Raw genomic sequence first — 19896 nt, forward strand, 5'->3', positions numbered from 1 at the left:
GTAATAAAATAAGTATTAGATGTAAAAAGATTATAGCAAAATAAAGCCAAAGTTACAGCTAAGAACTTGCCACCGGTCAAAGAATGCCGACTGGTGGCCCCCAGGGGGAAGGCGTTCTCTGTGGGCGGTATACAAATTAAATAAATAAATAAATAAATAAATAAATAAATAAATAAATAAATAAATAAATAAATAAATAAATAAATAAGTATTTCTTTCTAAGTTTAAATGACAGCAGAGCAAGAATAGCAACCTGGTTGCTAACTGTTCGGAACAATTTTGCAAGAAGACAGTTCAATTTTTCAAGGCTGTAACACTTAAATTTGCCTGCCATTAAAAATCTGTCCCTGATTTTATTGTAAATGGGGCATTGCAGGACATAACACTCTCCACTTGATCAACACCACAAGAACAGAGTCGCTGTTTGACAGGAAGCTTAGAAAATCCCTGTTTGAGATATGTGGATGCCATATCTTTGGCATCTGGTCTGTAGGCAAAGTTATGTTAAAGTCCTTCTCACTGAAGCACTGGTTATATTAATCCAGTCCTGGAGAGGAGTCTCTGTTTTTTGTAATTGCCAATTGCCCTCCTTTAGCATAGAAAATGTCAGAATATCACTGCTCATTATATACTGGGCAGTTGCCAGACAGTAAATAAGTGTGCTTCCCATAAAAAGGACTTATGAAAGGTGATGCCCAAGTATTTAAAAGAGTGGCATTATTCTATTTTCTATTTATCTGGGGGCTTAGAAGCAAAAAAGGGCCAAAACCAAAGGTAGATTATCATTCTGTTATATTGTGAACAAAATGAAATCAATTTAGGCTGTTTTAGAATAGAAATACACGTGGGCTTGCTAGGTTGTAGGTTGTTTATTTATTTTCTTTGGAAGAGTTGTTTGATTATAGAATTCAGAGAGTTTATAATAATTTTCTGCAGAATTGTTGTTAGACAAGAGGTCGAAAGATACCACATTAATTAAATATTTGGCTGCTGTTCAGATTAGTAACAGTGTTGATTTCAATTTATCCAACCGTCTCAAAATTTCTTCCTGTTCACAGTTTGGTAAGGCTTCAAAATAGTTGATTAATTCTGCTTCATCAGTGCCAATTTTTCTTGCATTTCCTCGGTACGGGTAGATTTATGATCACATTTGGACTCAGGAATTGCAGTTGTTAAATGAAGCAGTTGTTAAGCAAGACATCATATGATTGCTTCACTCAATGACTGCAATCCTAGCACTCCTAGTTGTGGTCGTAAATTGAGAAATACATGTACTTAAGTGCATGGAATCCCAGGTAAGGAGTGTGAGGGTAGTTTTGCCTCAGGGGAGTAGACGAGGTCTGGCACCCAACTGGATCCTAAAAGGGGACAGTTGTTGTTGTTAGCTGCGAAGTCGTGTCCGACCCATCGCGACCCTATGGACAACATTCCTCCAGGCCTTCCTGTCCTCTACCATCTTCTGGAGTCCATTTAAGCTCACGCCTACTGCTTCAGTGACTCCATCCAGCCACCTCATTCTCTGTCGTCCCCTTCTTCTATTGCCCTCGATCTTTCCCAGCATTAGGCTCTTCTCCAGTGAGTCCTTCCTTCTCATTAGGTGGCCAAAGTACTTGAGTTTTAGCTTCAGGATCTGGCCTTCTAAAGAGCAGTCAGGATTGATCTCCTCTAGGACTGACCGGTTTGATCGCCTTGCGGTCCAAGGGACTCGCAGGAGTCTTCTCCAGCACCACAGTTCAAAGGCCTCAATTCTTTGGCGCTCAGCCTTTCTTATGGTCCAACTTTCACTGCCATACGTTGCAACTGGGAAGACCATAGCCTTGACTATACGCACTTTTGTTGACAGGGTGATGTCTCTGCTTTTTAGTGTGCTGTCTAGATTTGCCATGGCTTTCCTCCCCAGGAGCAAGCGTCTTTTAATTTCTTGGCTACAGTCCCCATCTGCAGTGATCTTGGAGCCCAGGAAAATAAAATCTGTCACTACCTCCATTTCTTCCCCATCTATTTGCCAGGAATTGAGAGGGCCAGATGCCATGATCTTGGTTTTCTTAATGTTAAGTTTCAACCCAACTTTTGCACTCTCCTTCTTCACCTGCAACAAGAGGCTCTTTAGTTCTTCTTCACTTTCTGCCATTAGAGTGGTATCATCTGCGTATCTTAGGTTGTTGATATTTCTTCCGGCAATCTTAATTCCAACTTTTGATTCATCTAGCCCTGCCTTTCTCATGATGTGCTCTGCATATAAGTTAAATAGGCAGGGCGACAGTATACAGCCTTGCCGGACTCCTTTCCCAATTTTGAACCAATCAGTGGTTCCGTGTCCAGTTCTCACTGTTGCTTCTTGACCCGCATATAGGTTTCTCAAGAGACAAATAAGATGGTCTGGTACTCCCATCTCTTTAAGAACTTGCCACAGTTTGTTATGATCCACACAATCAAAGGCTTTAGCATAGTCAATGAAGCAGAAGTAGATGTTTTTCTGGAACTCCCTAGCTTTCTCCATGATCCAGCGTATGTTGGCAATTTGATCTCTAGTTCCTCTGCCTCTTCGAAATCCTGCCTGCACTTCTGGTAGTTCTCGATCCCTTGAAACTAGAAGAGGGAGAAGGAACAGATAGGGATTGAGGGAACAGTGGCTTTGACCCATTGTTGCATTTCCAACACTGGCACCAAAATGTGAGAAATAAAATTCAATTCCAAGGGTGTTGGGAAACAAAACAAGTTTTATTGAAGCATTTGCAAAGGCTGGTGGACCCTTCTACCTGCAAACAAAGTTTAGTTCAGCATAAACCTTTATACCCTGTCCCATAGAATTTGCCACATCCTTCTTTTCCAGACCCAGTTGATAGGCCAAGTCTGGTCACATGTTTTCTGACTGCCTCGTAAAATTATTAGACACTGCAGCTGTACAATTAATAATTCTCCTGTTTTACTTTTATCTTTCCCTTTTCATGTTTGTGACTTTTAACCAACTCAGCTCACAATAGGAACCTGTTTGTCTAAACTGGATGATACAAATGCTTCAACCCTGTTCCCTTGCCTGTCTATAAAAAGGTAAAGTTTCCCCCGCACATGTGTGCTAGTTGTTTCCGACTCTAGGGGCCGGTGCTCATCTATGTTTCAAAGCCGAAGAGCCAGCGTTTCTCCAAGGACGTCTTCTGTGGTCATGTGGCTGGCATGACTGGATGCCAAAGGCGCACGGAACACTGTTACCTTCCCACCGTAGTGGTCCCTATTTTTCTACTTGCATTTTTACGTGCTTTCGAACTGCTAGGTTGGCAGAAGCTGGGACGAGTAACAGGCATTCACTCTGTTACGCAGCACTCGGGATTCAACCCGTCAAACTGCTGACCTTCTGATCAACAAGCTCAGTGTCCTAACCCATACAATGTAACTAATGCCTGCTTCAAATTTTGTATGTCTTTATCAAGGTTAAATATAGCCATATAGCACTATGGCTATATGATTATACCTTAAAATACCGGCTCTAAATAGTTTTTATAAAATATAAACTAATCTATATTATGAAAAAATTTAACATATACATTTATTACGTACCTCACAAAAAAGAAAAAAGAGGGGAAAAAAACCAAAGCAAAAGAAAAATAGCCCAGCAGGGGAGGAAGAACCCAGATAGATGAGGGATGCACATTCCAGTGCTGAAGAGTCTTCCAAACAAGGCCACAATATTTAGCCATGAGAAGCCCTGATTCTGTAAGACATGAAGCAGGCAAGTTACGGATACATCCAGGGGTGACATATGGCAGAAGAATGAAGCTACACTTCAGGACTAGGCCTCTATCCTGACTGGCTGGCAGTTGGGAGACTGCAGGCCTCTTCTTGTTCTTTCTAGGCTTTGGGGAAACAAGCCCCGCCATATGCAAAGGCAGTTGCTCTGGGATGAGCTTCCTAAAATCTTTCTCTCTCCTCCTTCCCCAATTGAACACACACATTTATTTAAAAAATAAATAAATAAAGGAAACAGCAAAAAAGCTAGAGGGAGGGACAGATTTCTTAACCTTTCTCCCTTCCCACCATTAGATGGTGAAGTTAACTCACTACCTCCGCCCTCAAATCTCAGCTACATGTGCCTGGAAAGAGTGTGGTAAAATCTGTAAGTGACTTACCTTGATGAGCCACTGGAAGGCTGAAGAGTACAGAAAAATAATCTCCCAGGAGTTTAATTTTAAAAAATGGGGGAATAACTGAAATAAAATAAATCTTTCTCTTGGTTGCTTCTGTGGATGTGCTGAACAAAAATATTTTCCAAGGCAACGCTGGCTTTAGCTATGTGCAGCAAATGGCTGTGGGAGAAGCTGGATCCAGAAAGGAGTCAAATAAACAATGAAAAAGAGGTAGTAAAGGAAATAAGGCACTTCTACTTTGGCCATGGCAGCTGGCTGCAAAAGACTGGTGCAGAACTGGGAGGGAAAGAAGTTGGGTGAATCGTGTGGCTTTGGATTTGCCACACGATTCGGAGACAGGGTACAAAAGGCATAGAAGGATTGGGAGTCAGCTGGATGGAAGAAGCTACAGTGCCTCCTGTGGTTGTAAGTGTGGGCAGGCTGTCAAGCACCCAAATTTTGATCCCATGACCATGGGGATGCTTAACGGCTTAACCTTAGGCACAGTTGTGACTCCATTCAGTGGTGCTGTAATTTCAAGAGAGTTGCTGATTGGTCATAAGTCAAGGACTACCTGTATGTTTATTTGATCAGTGTTTTGTCAAGGACACTAAAGCTGCTGGGTTGCTATGGTTTTTATCATTTATCATGAGGCTGGGAGTCTTTTTCTATCTCTGAAATTAGTTAAGACATCAGGCTAAAAATTGGGAGATGGTAGGTTCAAGTGCCACCTTAAGCATAAAAGTCAGAAGGGTGACTTTGGGTCAGTCACTTTCTTTCAGGTAGCTTATTCAACAGTATTTGGATCAATCATATTACTTTGGCATTGAAGAAGTAAGCAAAGTGATAGAATGATAGTTGTTCCGCATCCAATGTTGAACAGCATCCAATGTCAAATCTGTTGAGTGTAATGCTTAAAGCAACTTGATTTGTTTGAAGTGTGCAGTGCTTTTCTCGATTTATCGCTTTGGTGGAAAGACCTATAAGCTCTGCTTTGTATTTGATTATCCTTTCTTATCTTAATTTGTTCTTCTGAACAATTTTGTTTCCTTTGATTGCCCATAAATAGAACAAAATTGGTGCCAATGTTTTGAGTTACTGAAAAAGTTGCTAGCTTATCTGCATAACTTTTTCCAAAGTTTCAAAGGCTGTTTCAAAGAGTCTGTCCTTGGGTTTATAGGATTTAAATATTCAAAAATTGAAATTACAGTTTGTGCAGTTAATAAGCATTGTCAGGCAGCAAAACCTCTTGTGAATTCCTTTGGTGCTTGTTTGACTTGCTCTTCCTCCACAAGAGATGTGGGATAATAAAGCACAGGTTCAATCAGATACTTTGATTTCTCAAATGCATAATAGAGAACAGCTGTAATAATCATTATTTTTTTCCCATTTCTGTTTCCAAATTTCAGTTTATTTTATCACGGCTGTTAGAAACTAGGATGGCATGTAAAGGATTTATTTTGCTATTTTTGCTCACAGTTTTCTTGTCTATCGTATGGTTATAAAATTTGGGCTGCTTTGTTGGTTTAGGTAGTGTCTGGGCTTGTACAGTTGAGTTTCTTGTTCTTCCCCATTGTTTCAGTGTTGATATATCATAACTGAAGCTTTTATGATATTTTTAAATTTTTGTTTTCAGTTTTAAAATATCTCTTGCAGAGAATGTGCTTATGAAACAAACTAAAATATCATAAGTTGCTCAGCAGGGAAGCAACTACTCTGTCACCATCTTAGTTCTCTATCTTTGTCTTTGATTTAATATACTGTGCTGTAGTAACTGTGTCATTCTGACATTTAATAGAAGCTACTTATTAGGGCAATCTGCATGATTTAGGAGGCCCAGCCCACTTACTAGAATACCTAATAGCTGGATGAGGTTTTCAATAGCTGTTACAATGCTTGAAGCATTTTATGCATCAACACTACTATTCATCCTCACAACATGGCCCTTTTGGGATTGTTTCCTATTAAAATGATGGGAATCAAGGAAGGCAGAATTGGATTTGAGTACAGGGAGATGGTGAGATAAGCCATCTTTCTTGCAACTGAGGTATAGCCTTTTAAAGGACCCAAAGTTTGAAAGTTTCTATTCTGATCACTTTCAAAAATTGTCTACTAAACACCTCAAAGCTACGAGACCTTCAGAATGTCAAATTTGAAAAGATTTCATTTAGTAAGCTTATCTTCAACTTGATTCATCATCTGAACACCAAAAGAAAATAACTCTTTAATGATGCCTTTCATTTTTAAAGATCTATTCTCCTTTAAGGAAACAGAGCTCAAAGTCTCTAAATCCACCATTTCCGGTGCTCTGTAGCTAGTCCATTTTTCACTTCACTTTTTAATATTCAATATGTCTTCTGACTCCATGTACCATCTGCTGCTGCACATTTGGTAGAATGATGCCACATAGGGCAGGACTGGAACAAAGCACTTTATTTAGCAATCAGCAATGACTGCAACATGAAATATCTGCTGCTTTAGGCTTTAGTACTCTGATGACTGCTACCTTCCAAGCTCCTATTTGAAAATGTTTCCATTTTGATGTAAGGTATATATATATATACATACACATACACAGGGCTTTTTTTGTCATAGAACGCTCAGAACGGAGTTCCGGCACCTTTTTTGGATGGAACCTTGTAGGGTAAGCAAGGTGGGTTGTATGATATGTGTGAGTTCCGGCACCTTTTTTTTTTACAAAAAAAGCACTGCACATACACATACACATACATACACACACACACACACACACACACACACACACACACACACACACACACGGAACTAGGGAAGTTTCAGAAGAAATGTAGTTTTTTTTTTCTGTAAATCATTTTTTATTTCCTATTTTCTGAGGGAGTGAGTCAAACTTTCTGCTGAGGCTCAATAGAAGTTATTTGAGAAGAAGTCCACTGGTTTCTCTTTCAGTGCCTTCTTTGTTATTTGTTATTATCTTCTCAGCACCAAAGAAAAATGTTCTGCTATTAAAAGAAGACTGTGTATCTGCCTCAGTGCTGAGCTTCAAAGGTTTACTAGATCTTTCAATAAGTTTACTAGATTCAATAAGAATTGGGTATATTCTCTCCTCAGCAGCATCTGTTTGAAGTGCAATCTTTCAAGAAAGCTAGACAAAATCGAAGGAAATGCGGTAGAGGAACTTTATTTTCATGAAATGGCTATTTTTGGCAGAGAAAAGTTAAAAGTGTAGCAATCTGTGTTAGTTTTTTTTTTCTTTCATTTCCAATGCTAAATCAAATCTAATTGGGTTTTTTTTGGAAAATTTCTCTGTACAAATTTAGAAACTGTTTGAAATTCAGCTTCCCTCATAGCCTTTATGAAGAATACATATACTGGCAACCTGCCATACTGAAAGATTAATTAACAGATTTATGTATTTGTGATATATCATTGACATCCTATGGTCCACATGGAGAAATGCATTTTTCTTTTTATGGTTTTATTTTAAGTTGCTATCTCTAATCTGCACAGCTCTGCAATTTGTCTCTTCTAACACTGAATGTTTGAATTTTTAATATTTAAAGTTAAAAAGAGTAGTTACATTTTGTTTTTCCTTTTTAAAAATAAAGTTTTATTTTTTTTATCTCTGGTGGAATTAGTAGGTACTATGAAGACATTACACCGATACAGGTGATGGGCCAGTGGGACCAATTGAACTATAATAAGTCTTTAAGTTTTATTGCTAGGAGGGACAGAATGCAAGTATAGCATCATTTTATGACATGAATCCCCTTCATGGATTACTGCCTTGTTGTGGCGAAAGGGCTTGCATAATTCAATGAAGCTATTTGCTATGCCGTGCAGGGCCACCCAAGACGAAAAGGTCATAGCAGAGAGTTCTGACAAAACGTGATCCACTGGAGAAGGAAATGGCAACCCACTCCAGTATCTTTGCCATGAAAACCCTATGGACAGTACCAAAAGGCAAAACGATATGATGCTGAAAGATGAGCCCCTCAGGTCAGAAGGCATCCAATATGCTACTGGGGAAGAGCAGAGGGCTAGTACTAGTAGCGCCAGAAAGAATGAAGCGACTGGGCCAAAGCCGAAAGGACGCTCAGCTGTGGATGTGTCTGGTGGTGAAAGGAAACTCCGATGCTGTAAAGATTTTTTCTCCATAGGAACCTGGAATGTAAGATCCATGAATCAAGGAAAGCTGGACATGATCAAACAAGAGATGACAAGACTGAACATCGACATCTTAGGTATCAGCGAACTAAAATGGACAGGAATGGGTGAATTTAATCTGATGACCATCAGGTATACTACTGCGGGCAAGAATCCCTCAGAAGAAATGGAGTAGCTTTCATAGTCAATAAAAGAGTAGGAAAAGCAATACTGGGATACAATCCTCAAAATGACAGAATGATCTCAGTTCGAATCCAAGGCAAACCATTCATTATCACAGTAGTCCAAGTCTATGCCCAAACAACAAGTGCTGAAGAGGATGAAATTGACCGGTTCTATGAAGCCCTACAGCACCTTATAGAACTAACACCCAAAAATGATGTCCTTATCATCATGGGGGATTGGAATGCTAAAGTAGGAAGCCAAAAGATAAGCGGAATAACAGGCAAGTTTAGCCTTGGAGTACAAAATGAAGCAGGGCACAGGCTGATAGAATTTTGTCAAGAGAATATGATGGTCATAGCAAACACTCTTTTCCAACAACCCAAGAGACGGCTCTACACATGGACATCACCAGACGGTCAACACAGAAATCAGATTGACTATATGCTCTGCAGCCAAAGATGGAGAAGCTCTATGCAGTCAGTAAAAACAAGACCAGGAGCTGACTGTGGCTCAGACCATGAGCTTCTCATTTCAAAGTTTAGGCTTAAACTGAAGAGAGTAGGGAAAAGCACTAGGCCACTCAGGTATGAATTAAATCATATCCCTGTTGAATATACAGTAGAGGTGACAAATAGATTTAAGGAAATAGATCTGATAGACAGAGGTAACATTGTACAAGAGGTAGTAACCAAAACCATCCCAAAGAAAAAGAAATGCAAGAAAGCAAAATGGCTGTCTGAGGAAGCTTTGCAAATAGATGAGGAAACGAGGGAAGTGAAAGGCAAGGGAAAAAAAAGAAAGATACACCCAATTGAATGCAGAATTCCAGAGAATAGCTAGAAGAGATAAGAATGCCTTCTTAAATGAACAGTGCAAAGAAATAGAAGAAAACAATAGAACAGGGAAGACCAGAGATCTTTTCAAGAAAATTGGAGAGATGAAGGGAACTTTTAATGCAAAAATGGGCATGATAAAGGACCAAAATGGAAGGGACCTAACAGAGGCAGAAGAGATTAAGAAGAGGTGGCAAAATTACGCAGAAGAGCTATACAAGAATGAGCTTAACGTCCCTGATAATCACAATGAGGTGGTCACTGACCTCGAGCCAGATATCCTAGAATGTGAAGTGAAGTGCGCCTTAGAAAAGCTGAGCAACAACAAAGCTAGTGGAGGTGACAATATTCCAGCTGAGCTATTCAAAATCTTAAAAGATGATGCAGTAAAAGTGCTACACTCAATTTGATAGCAAATTTGGAAAACTCAACAGTGGCCACAGGATTGGAAAAGATCAGTTTACATTCTAATTCCAAAGAAAGGCAGTGCCAAAGAATGTTCAAACTATCACACCATTGCACTCATTTCTCATGCTAGTAAAGTTATGCTTAAAATCCTACAAGCTAGACTCCAGCAGTATGTGGATCCAGAACTACCAGAAGTACAGGCAGGATTTCGAAGAGGCAGAGGAACTAGAGATCAAATTGCCAACATACGCTGGATCATGGAGAAAGCTATGCAGTTCCAGAAAAACATCTACTTCTGCTTCATTGACGATGCTAAAGCCTTTGATTGTGTGGATCATAACAAACTGTGGCAAGTTCTTACAGAGATGGGCGTACCAGACCATCTTATTTGTCTCTTGAGAAACCTATATGTGGGCCAAGAAGCAACAGTGAGAACTGGACATGGAACCACTGATTAGTTCAAAATTGGGAAAGGAGTCTGGCTGTATACTGTCGCCCTGCCTATTTAACTTATATGCAGAGCACATCATGAGAAAGGCAGGGCTTGATGAATCAAAAGTTGGAATTAAGATTGCCAGAAGAAATCCCTTGGACTGCAAGGTGATCAAACCATTCAGTCCTAGAGGAGATCAATCCTGAAGCTAAAACTCAGATACTTTGGCCACCTAATGAGAAGGAAGGACTCACTGGAGAAGAGCCTAATGATGGGAAAGATTGAGGGCAATAGAAGAAGGGGACGACAGAGAATAATGTGGCTGGATGGAGTCACTGAAGCAGTAGGTGTGAGCTTAAATGGACTCCAGAAGATGGTAGAGGACAGGAAGGCCTGGAGGAACATTGTCCATAGGGTCGCGATGGGTCGGACACGACTTTGCAGCTAACAACAACATGACATGAATGATGACAGATGTCATTGATATAGATAAGGCTGAACTTTTCTGTCAATGTTACGGGAGATTAAGGGGGAAAATGCCCTTGTTAATTCTTATTTTATAACAACTTACATAAAAAAATAAACAATAGGAAATTGTGCCATGAAAAGTTATTTTTTTATAACTAAATTATAAATGGTATGACTAGAAACCACCCAAGGTGTGTATTCACAAATGCGTGCTAGGGACAATATGCAGTCAGTGGTTATCATTTTCTGATGTAGGACAGCGATTAAAAATAGGTACTACTTTGCTTAATCTTTTTAAAAAAGTTCTGGATATGCAACACTATCTAGTTAAGACATTTCTTGAGATGCTAATTTTCTTTGCATAAATTACCGTGACAAATATTTGTTGGGAGACAGGCTCTTAAACAGAAGATATTTCACTTCATCAAACCCTTTTGAAAAACGGTTGTTGGGCCAGTGACGCCTACAGTATACTGTTTATTCAGCTAATCTATTTGCTTCCATTTTTGAATGTTCCTTTTAATCTTCCAGCTAGCACATCCCTCTTCCATAGAGAGCTTGGATCCAGGAAAGAAAAAAGTACATTTAGGCACTTGAATGGTGAAATAACCAAATACGACCAGCTGGATAAGAAGGAAAATATTGCAAATTAAACAGTAATCCTGGCAAAACAGAAGCAAGCTAGTTGGACTGACAGTTTTTTTTCTATTAAGTTCCCCATCAAGAATAGAACAGCTTTGGAATACATTCTGTTAATTAGCACTTAAAAAAGCCAATCAAACCTGAATTAAAAAAGATTTAAAACCCATTTACAAATTAGACGTATTTGAGAACAAATTTTATTTAATAACAACAATAAATATCATTCTGCAGCCAAGTGAGGTCCTTGAGGCTGGGTTCTTAAGAAGAGATCATCCAGCAAATTCAGAATGCATCGTCATAGCAATTAAGTCAAGTTTTAAAATAAATTATATATGGAATATTGGTGAGGCATCAGAAATGCCAGCAGTATATATATTCAGCCTGGCCAGAAACCCAGGGCTAAATGCCAGAGTGCCTGTTAACAATTTGAGACAGGCTGCTAAACACTGTGTGTTTCCACATGGCAATTCATCCACTGTATTTAAATCATGAGATATCTGCACACCAAGTCAATCAAAATAGAAGTTCTCTTTGCATTGAAGCACAGATGCTGTTTTCTATTCCATGGGGCTAAAGAGCAGTTGTACGGCAGCTCCACAGATCCATTTGTACATGAGTGTCACCACCCCATTCAAACCAGGGCCTGCTCTTTGTAGATTTCTTGTTTCATTTCAAAAATGAAATGTCACTTGGGTAGGAAAGCAGCTGTTTGCAAGTACCATGTGGTAGCTTTCTGGTTTCCGGCCAGGAAACCATTATATTTGGAGAAAAATTTCCATGGAGTCCTAGAAGTAGTTTTCTATTTGGCTGTTATTCATAAGACTTTGAAAACCCTTTCCACTACAGGCTGGGCAATAGACAGCTTCTGTTTATAAAACTGAATGATTTATAAATCCACTGGACCTCTTCAAAAAATAATAAATTAATTCTTTGAAATCTTTCTTTGCTTTTTCATTGTGGTAGAAAGCAAAGTACTGTGAGAAGTTTTATATCTAAATACATTTTATTCTTTATACTGTTTCCATCTTCCCTTAAAATATTAACTGAATCCACAACGGTCTGAGGATCAGTGTCTCACGAGATAATTGATAGTCAAGCTGAAACTAAATCAACTAAAATGAGCAAACTTCCTCAAATCCCTAAATAAGTTACCCAGACCTAATCCACATATTAAAGGATGTCTGCAAACACAAACAGAGTTAAGTTAGGGTGTTCTGCATGATTACAAGAATACATATTTACATATTTACATAAACACAAAAGCACACACACCCCCCTCTGAAGTGTTACCCTAGAACAGTGATGGCGAACCTTTTAGAGATCGAGTGCACAAACTGCAACCCAAAACACACATATGTATCATCAGGTGTCGGGTGGGCGTGGCCCATTGGGTGGGTGTGGCTGTGATGGTAATGGCAGACTGGGTGGGACTGAAAAGTTCAATCAATCAATTCCAACTTTGCGAGATCTTTTTTTTTTTTTCACGAGAAGTTGAAATTGATTGATTGAACCTTTTTTTTGTACATGGTGGTGGAGGCCTAAAGCAAAAAGGTTTTATAAAACTCAGCTTAGGACTGGGGCGATGGTGTGCATGCCCACAGAGAGGGCTCTGCGTGCCACCTGTGACACACATGCCATAGGGTTGCCACCACAGCCCTAGAATCAGCATGTAGACACTTACACACCCTTAATAACCCCCCCATAAGAATTTGCTGCTGTACCCCATTTCTCTGCAGCCTGTCCCTAAAGGAAAACTGTTTTGCTTTTAGGAATAAGTATTTCTTATTTCCTCACAGCTGCGTGGATCTCATTTTTATTTATTTTTCTGCAGCCCCGGGTTGCGTTGGAACTCCAAATTATTCTTATGACAGTACCAATTTCTCAGCAGACTCCAATGTTTGTATTCCTTCCCCCACCTTTTATTTGACCTACACTACATTTTGCCCTTGATCGACCTGATGCTTAATCTGTCTACCACTCCAGGGGAGTACATATTTTCAACAAGATGGAATGAAGAAAATTGTGGCTTGCTTTTTAATTAATGAATCCCTAATGTTAGATAGTTTGGGGCCATATTCTATAACAGCCACAGAGAGGTTGGATACATAGTGATAACCCATCTGTTGGCTCCTAATGATTTATTTTTTTCCCACCCTTGCTGGTGGCTGTCTTCTGTTATCTTTTTTTTCCTGTTGGGGAGATACTTTCTCTTTCCTTTACTGTTCTTTGTGAAACTTTTTTTAAAAAAAAAATTCAAGTTTTCATAGAAAGTTCCCATATGACAATTTCATTAAAATCAGCCTCATTTGGGCAAAAAATGGGCAGGTCAGAAGACTGCTACTGTAGATTTAGGCTTAGAAACATGCATGTTTATTAGATAGTAGCAATGAAATAGAATTTGGGGTGTATCTCTGCTGCCATCTAATGGTCATCCAGATTTTTGTAGCTTAGATCTGGTTAGGAGCAGACAAAACAAACTACAACCAATGACAATCAAATACATACTGGGGAAAACAAATCAATATAAGCTACATATTAAAACACTTACTCTTCTGATTTGCCACTTCTGTTAATTTTAAAGAGTCAGCTATTTTTCCACACTTAAGTTTTGGATCTAATGGTCCCTCTTTGGTCAGGGTGCATTACATTATGATAGCATTTGTTTAGGGGAATTATTAACTACTTTCGTTACTTAGTTTGTCAGTTACTAACTGCAGCATCAGATGGAGATCTGTATATATTAATAGACTGCTACAAATGAATCACCAGGTCACATGTGCAATTTTAATGGAATATATTCACATTTCCAAGAGAGGTATGTAGAATCCTGGATGTCATGCGAATTTAACAGAAGGATTCAGTGCTACTGTTCAATTCCTTTTTCTTGTCCTTGGGGCTGGACTTCCTTGGTTTGAGTACTGTCATGTCTTCAAGGTAGGTGAAGCCAAGTAACAGACAAGGCAAGGATTACTGGAACACTATTTTTCAGACTGTTATACGCAGGGCTTTTTTTATCATAGAACGCCCAGAACGGAGTTCCAGCACCTTTTTTGGATGGAACCTTGTTAGGGTAGGCAAGGCGGGTTGTATGACATGTGTGAGTTCCGGCACCTTTTTCTTTTACAAAAAAAAAACACTGGTTATACAATATAATAAACAGAATTTTGCGAGCCTGACAGAGTTTTCCTCTGTTTTGTCTCATGCCAATTAAGAAAGGATTATCTTGAATTTCTTTCTTACCCTCTCTTCCTCCCCAAGGCTAAGTTGATGGTTCCTGCATTCTTACATTCCTTCTTCAAGGGTATCTCTGAACTCTACAGGTATTTGTAAACTTTCAGTTTTCCCAGAATTTATCTAGTTTTAGTTCCTTAACTTTGTTTTTCTCCATAGGAAGAAACCCTGTTTTTGTCTGTCTGAAGATTTTAGCTCTTGCCAAAAGAGGATGTCTTTGTGCAAATAGAAAATAGAATACAGTATCTTTATTGCCATTGTGTAACTCACAACGAATTAAATGCTGTCCACAGTGCACACCTCACATAAGTAAAAACCACAAATAAGAACATACATTATATACACACATCCTTCACATTCTGTTCACCACTGCGCTGTCTCTAATATTGTACTTCAATATTGCACTATACAGTAGTACTTAATATGGTTACAACTCTTGGATAAAAACTATTTTTCAACCTATTTGTCTTTGTTTTTATTATCCTGTACCATCTTCCAGATGGTAATAGTTCAAAAAAAGAATGTCCAGGATGAGATGAGTCTTTCAGTATGTTTTGATTTTTCCTAAGACAATGGGAACTGTACAGTTCGTCCAGAGGAGGGAGGAGAGGGCAGCCAATAATCCTCCAGGCTTTCCTATCTGCTACTGTGCATTTGGCAAACCACACACAAATGCAATAGGTTGGAATGCTCTCTATTTGTAATGACTCCCCTGGAGCTTCCTCAGATACTTCTTCAGATGTCAGCTTGGGGGAGGATGAACTAGCTCCTGGTATGTCAGGAAGGAAGTTATTTGATTAGCTGAATCCTCAACATTGTGTATTTAAAGGCCTTTAATATCTTCACTCTTAATGTTGCTTTCTTCGGGTGCTGTTACTTTTTGAACTGTAAGTTTTGTAAGAAGGGAGTTAGTCATTGGCTCCAAGCAGCCACCTGAGAGTGATTTGGCTGAAGCACAGCTGCAGCAGGACAGCCCTGAGGTGTCATAGAGAAAAGGCAGGAGCAGCGAAGGTCAGCCAGATTACTTGTGAGGAGAAAGCCTTGCCCTTCTTGATGGACTGCACCAAAAACTGGCTATTTAGCACAGCAGACAGATGGAGGTGATGCTGGGAACAATGTATTCATTTCCTACTGTGTGTTTTCTGGTCGTTGTGATGCCTGCCTTGGTTTGGATTGACACCATGCCTTGACTTGAATCATGCATTTGTGAACTCTGAACTTTTCTTGCCTCCCAATCGCTTTTGTATTGTGGATTTAATTTTGCCCCTGATGGGTTTATTTTGATTGGGAAATTTTCAAGTGCCTTGTGGAGTCATTGGCCATTGCTCTGTGGACTAGCATTGGTCTGCTTGTGGCTGGACTTAATTGGGACAGTTCTGGGGTTCTGGCGAAGGGAATTGCTAGGGAATATTAATAAACCCACTAAATCACTGTTGTGTGTGTGTGTGAGAGAGAGAGTGAGCGGGACAGCACAAAAGTTGTTGAACTGTTTGATCTTAACTGAATGAGATCTCTGATTTGGAAAGCTGTACAGTGACTTATGATTAGTCACTTAGCAATCATTCAAAGTTATGACAGACCTACCTGGAGGTCTACTTAGGATCCAGATTCAAAGTTCAGATGGTTATACTCCCTGACTGTGGTTACATGACTAAACTTTTAAGGCTGTTTGCAGCATCCCAGAGTGACCACATTTCACAATGTGGTTCCCCCCCAAAAAAAACATGGCCTTTACTTCAAGCTTTCTGCAAAACTGTCCCTATAACAAGCCATTGCTTTGCTTGATGACAGCAGTGATTGCTTAATGCTGCTGCAAAAAAGGTCATGAAATTGGGTCAGTTGTGTGACTGACCTGTTTTACAACCATAACAACTTACAGTTGTGACAGGTAGTCTCCATTACTGTCATAAATCAAGGACTGCCTGTATTCCAAATCAGGCTTAAAGTTCCCAGATTGTTTACCACGTATATTGGTACACATTTCTATTCTTATCCAAAGCATACTCTTAAAATTTCCCCCGCCACTCATGATCCTCAATTCTCAAAAGTTCAAAAGTATGTAGCCCCAGCTTTTATTCTACGGAGGTGTCCTTGACACCTCCATCATAGGGGACTTAATGTCTTGCAGAACCAATAAGAGACACATTTAGCAAGGATCCTCTATATTTCCCTCAGCCAAGATGTGGGGTACATTCAACCTGAGGAAGTAATACCAAATGTATTCTATAAATTTAAATGGATGCATACAAAAACCATTGCTAATCTTCTATCACTTCTTGGTGATAAGCCCATTCACAAGATCTGCACATATGGAAATCACACATCACTGTAATATGGTTTGTATGATTTTGGTTTAGGACAATGTGCAAATTCATCCATTTGAGTTTATTAATCATGCCTTGCAATTTTGTCAGGCATGTGCATATTACTTACCTAGAAGGCTGTCACAAGATCCAGTTATTCATGCTTCCTTCTGTAGAGAATAATTGAATGAATGTTTTATTGCAGTCTCAGATCAAAATACAAATTAAAAATGCCATTGATAAAGCACAGAATAATATATAAAATAATAAGTAATCAGTCTACTTATATTTTTTAAAAATGACTTAAAATTCTCATGGTTAATTCAAATCAATCCTGTAGCAAAGACAAGAATGTTACAGAATTTTAAGTCTTTATAGCTGAAAAAAATGCAATAAACTTAAAACTATCAGCTAAGTCATTTTAAATATAAAGTAAATTTACATGGCTTGGGATTTTTTTCTAATACAGACTGACTTTATCTTTGTTGAGAATCAAAATAAAAACAGAATGATTTTGTACAATTGTCTCAGTCATATCTGATTTGCACAGGAAAAACCTATAGAGGATTGTGGTGTTACGGTGTTTACCCTCTAAAAATGAGGAAGAAAAATTATTAAAGCAAGCCGTAGGAAATGTCCATTAATACTTGGGACAAGGAAGTCAGAATAAATAAGCTTCTGGAAAGCATCTCAGAGTTTCTTTGTTGGAAAAGTCAATAAAGCTTTGAAACTTGGCTTAAATCATTCTGTGAGTCTATATCCCAAATCCACAATTTGATGATATGGTTTACTTTTTCAAGTCCTAAGGATAATAGATGTTCACATAATCTGTATGAAAACAATTTGCTTATAATGCTCTTCCACCACGTTGACCTATAATTGTCAAATGATATTAATGAGAGCCATTGAACTGGAGCTAAATTAAGCCTTATCCAAGCAAATAAAATGACTGGACAAACTTTAGCTTCAGTTGTCAGCAGCTCAGCTTCTAATCTCAGAGACACACTATAGACTCTGCAGTCAAAAAGAAAAAAGAAAAAAAGACAGATAATAAAAAGACTGATTGCATTCTTTCAAGGGACCCAAGGTTAGGATAATTGCCTAATTGCACCCCATGTAGTAATTGTGCAATTCGCTTTGCTACAAATTTCCTTTTTGTAGCCACAGAAATCTTAAAATTGCTGTGGAATTTGGGGGCAGGGCTACAGAAGACACATAATTATGATGTGAAAAAACTGGAAGAATAAATTCTAGATATTTGAAATATTTAACTTTGTTAGGTTATGGTTATCTATATGCCACCTGAGAATTTTATACTGCTGTAGCAGGACTTTTATTTATCTTTTTAATAATCAATTTCCTTTTTACTGAGTTGAGCAAAGCCTTAGTCTTCTAAGCCAATCTGGTTTAATGACAATGTAGCAGCATTATCAGCATAAAGCAACATAGGTATCACTGAGATCATTGTCAATTTCAGAAAAGGCAGGCACAGCCACACTCCTTTATGTATTAATGATTCATCTGTGGAGATGGTTAGCAGCATCAAATTTCTGGGTGTGCAGCTAATGAGTAGCTGGCTTGGTCGCTCAACAGTGAGACACTGGTGAAGCGGGCATAACAGTGACTGCATTTTCTGTGTCACATGAGAAAAGTACATCTTCCCCTGTCCTTACCACTTTCTACAGAGGGACACTCAAGAGCAGGCTGCTATATTGCAGTCTGGTTTGTTTTCCTTGTTACCTTCTGTGAGGAGGCTTCGTGGTATCTGAAGAAGAACATGCAGATTCAGTCACAGTTTTGTTCCATACAGCAGTGGTCCCCAAACCCCAGTCTGTGAACCAGTACCAGGCCGTGGCATGCCAGCAACCAGGCTGCACAAAAAAGCAAAGCCCCATCCATGGGATGCAGGCAGCACAGAAAACCACACCCCCTCCAGTCCACAGAAAAACCTCTCTCCACGTGACCAGTCCCTGGTGCCCAAAAGGTTGGGGACCTCTGCCATAGAGTATTAACCTTGTGAATTCTCAAACTTCCTCTTTCTACTATGTATTCAAGATGGACAGTAATTAACATTTATATGTATTTATATGTAAGCATGTAGGTATATACATATGTTGTATATAGCATGTTTATATGTGTGTTACATACAGTATGTATACACTTTTGATAGCAGATGACAGAATTTCATTTTTAATGTGTACCAATGTGCCCACAGTAAGAAATGACAATAAAGGTTATCTTTACTTCTTTGTTCAAACAGAAATATGTCATTTTTCTTAAAATAAAATGGAATCACCAAATCCTAATAATTTTCTGTGTGGTTCAGTGATTTTTTTAAGACCACTTTTGTTGTAAACAATAGAGTGAGCATTAAAAATGGTTCCTTGAAGGATATGCTGTAATACACAATTTTAACAAATACCAGGGGATAGAGAATTGATTCTTAGAATTCAATCGTGCTCTTAAATTTGTTCAATTTATCTTATGCATGTTGGTTTAAAGTCCTTGATTATCATCTTGCTTTTCAGCATTCAGAAAGTTATAGAATCTTAAATTTGCAAGGACCCATTGAGACTGAGCGCAACACCTGTTCTGTGTAAGAGTTCAAATTAAAGCATCTATGAGAGATAATGATGGATCAAGCAGGAGGATAAACTTCATGACCTTAAAATCCTTTTTAACTGTGTGATTCTCTGCTGGCTGCTTAAACTCATTTAGAGAAAGGGAGCCCATCACCTCTCTGGATAATTGATTCCACTGTTGAACTTCTCTTACTGCTTTTAGGTTTTTACTAATATTCAATTTAAACCTAAATCCATTATTATGTGTCAAAGAGAATAGATACTGGCTTTTTTTTTAATGTGACTTCCTGCAGGTATTGGAAGAGTTTCCCCAATCTCTTTTTTCAAGGCTCCTTTTGTAGGATTCTGTTTCCTATCATCCTCACTGACTTTCTCTAAACCTATTATAGCTAGTCTGAATCCTTCTTAAGATACAATGCCAAGATATGATTTGAAGTGAGCTCTGTCCAACATGGAATGAAGTGAAACTTTTATCATGATTAGAAACTGTATTTCTGTTCTGTTCTATTCTGCCCAACATGAAATAAAGTTAAACTTTATTATAATTATTATTAGAACTATATTTAT

This window comes from Vipera berus (assembly GCF_964194415.1).
Source record: "Vipera berus genome assembly, chromosome: 2".
Taxonomy (NCBI): domain Eukaryota; kingdom Metazoa; phylum Chordata; class Lepidosauria; order Squamata; family Viperidae; genus Vipera; species Vipera berus.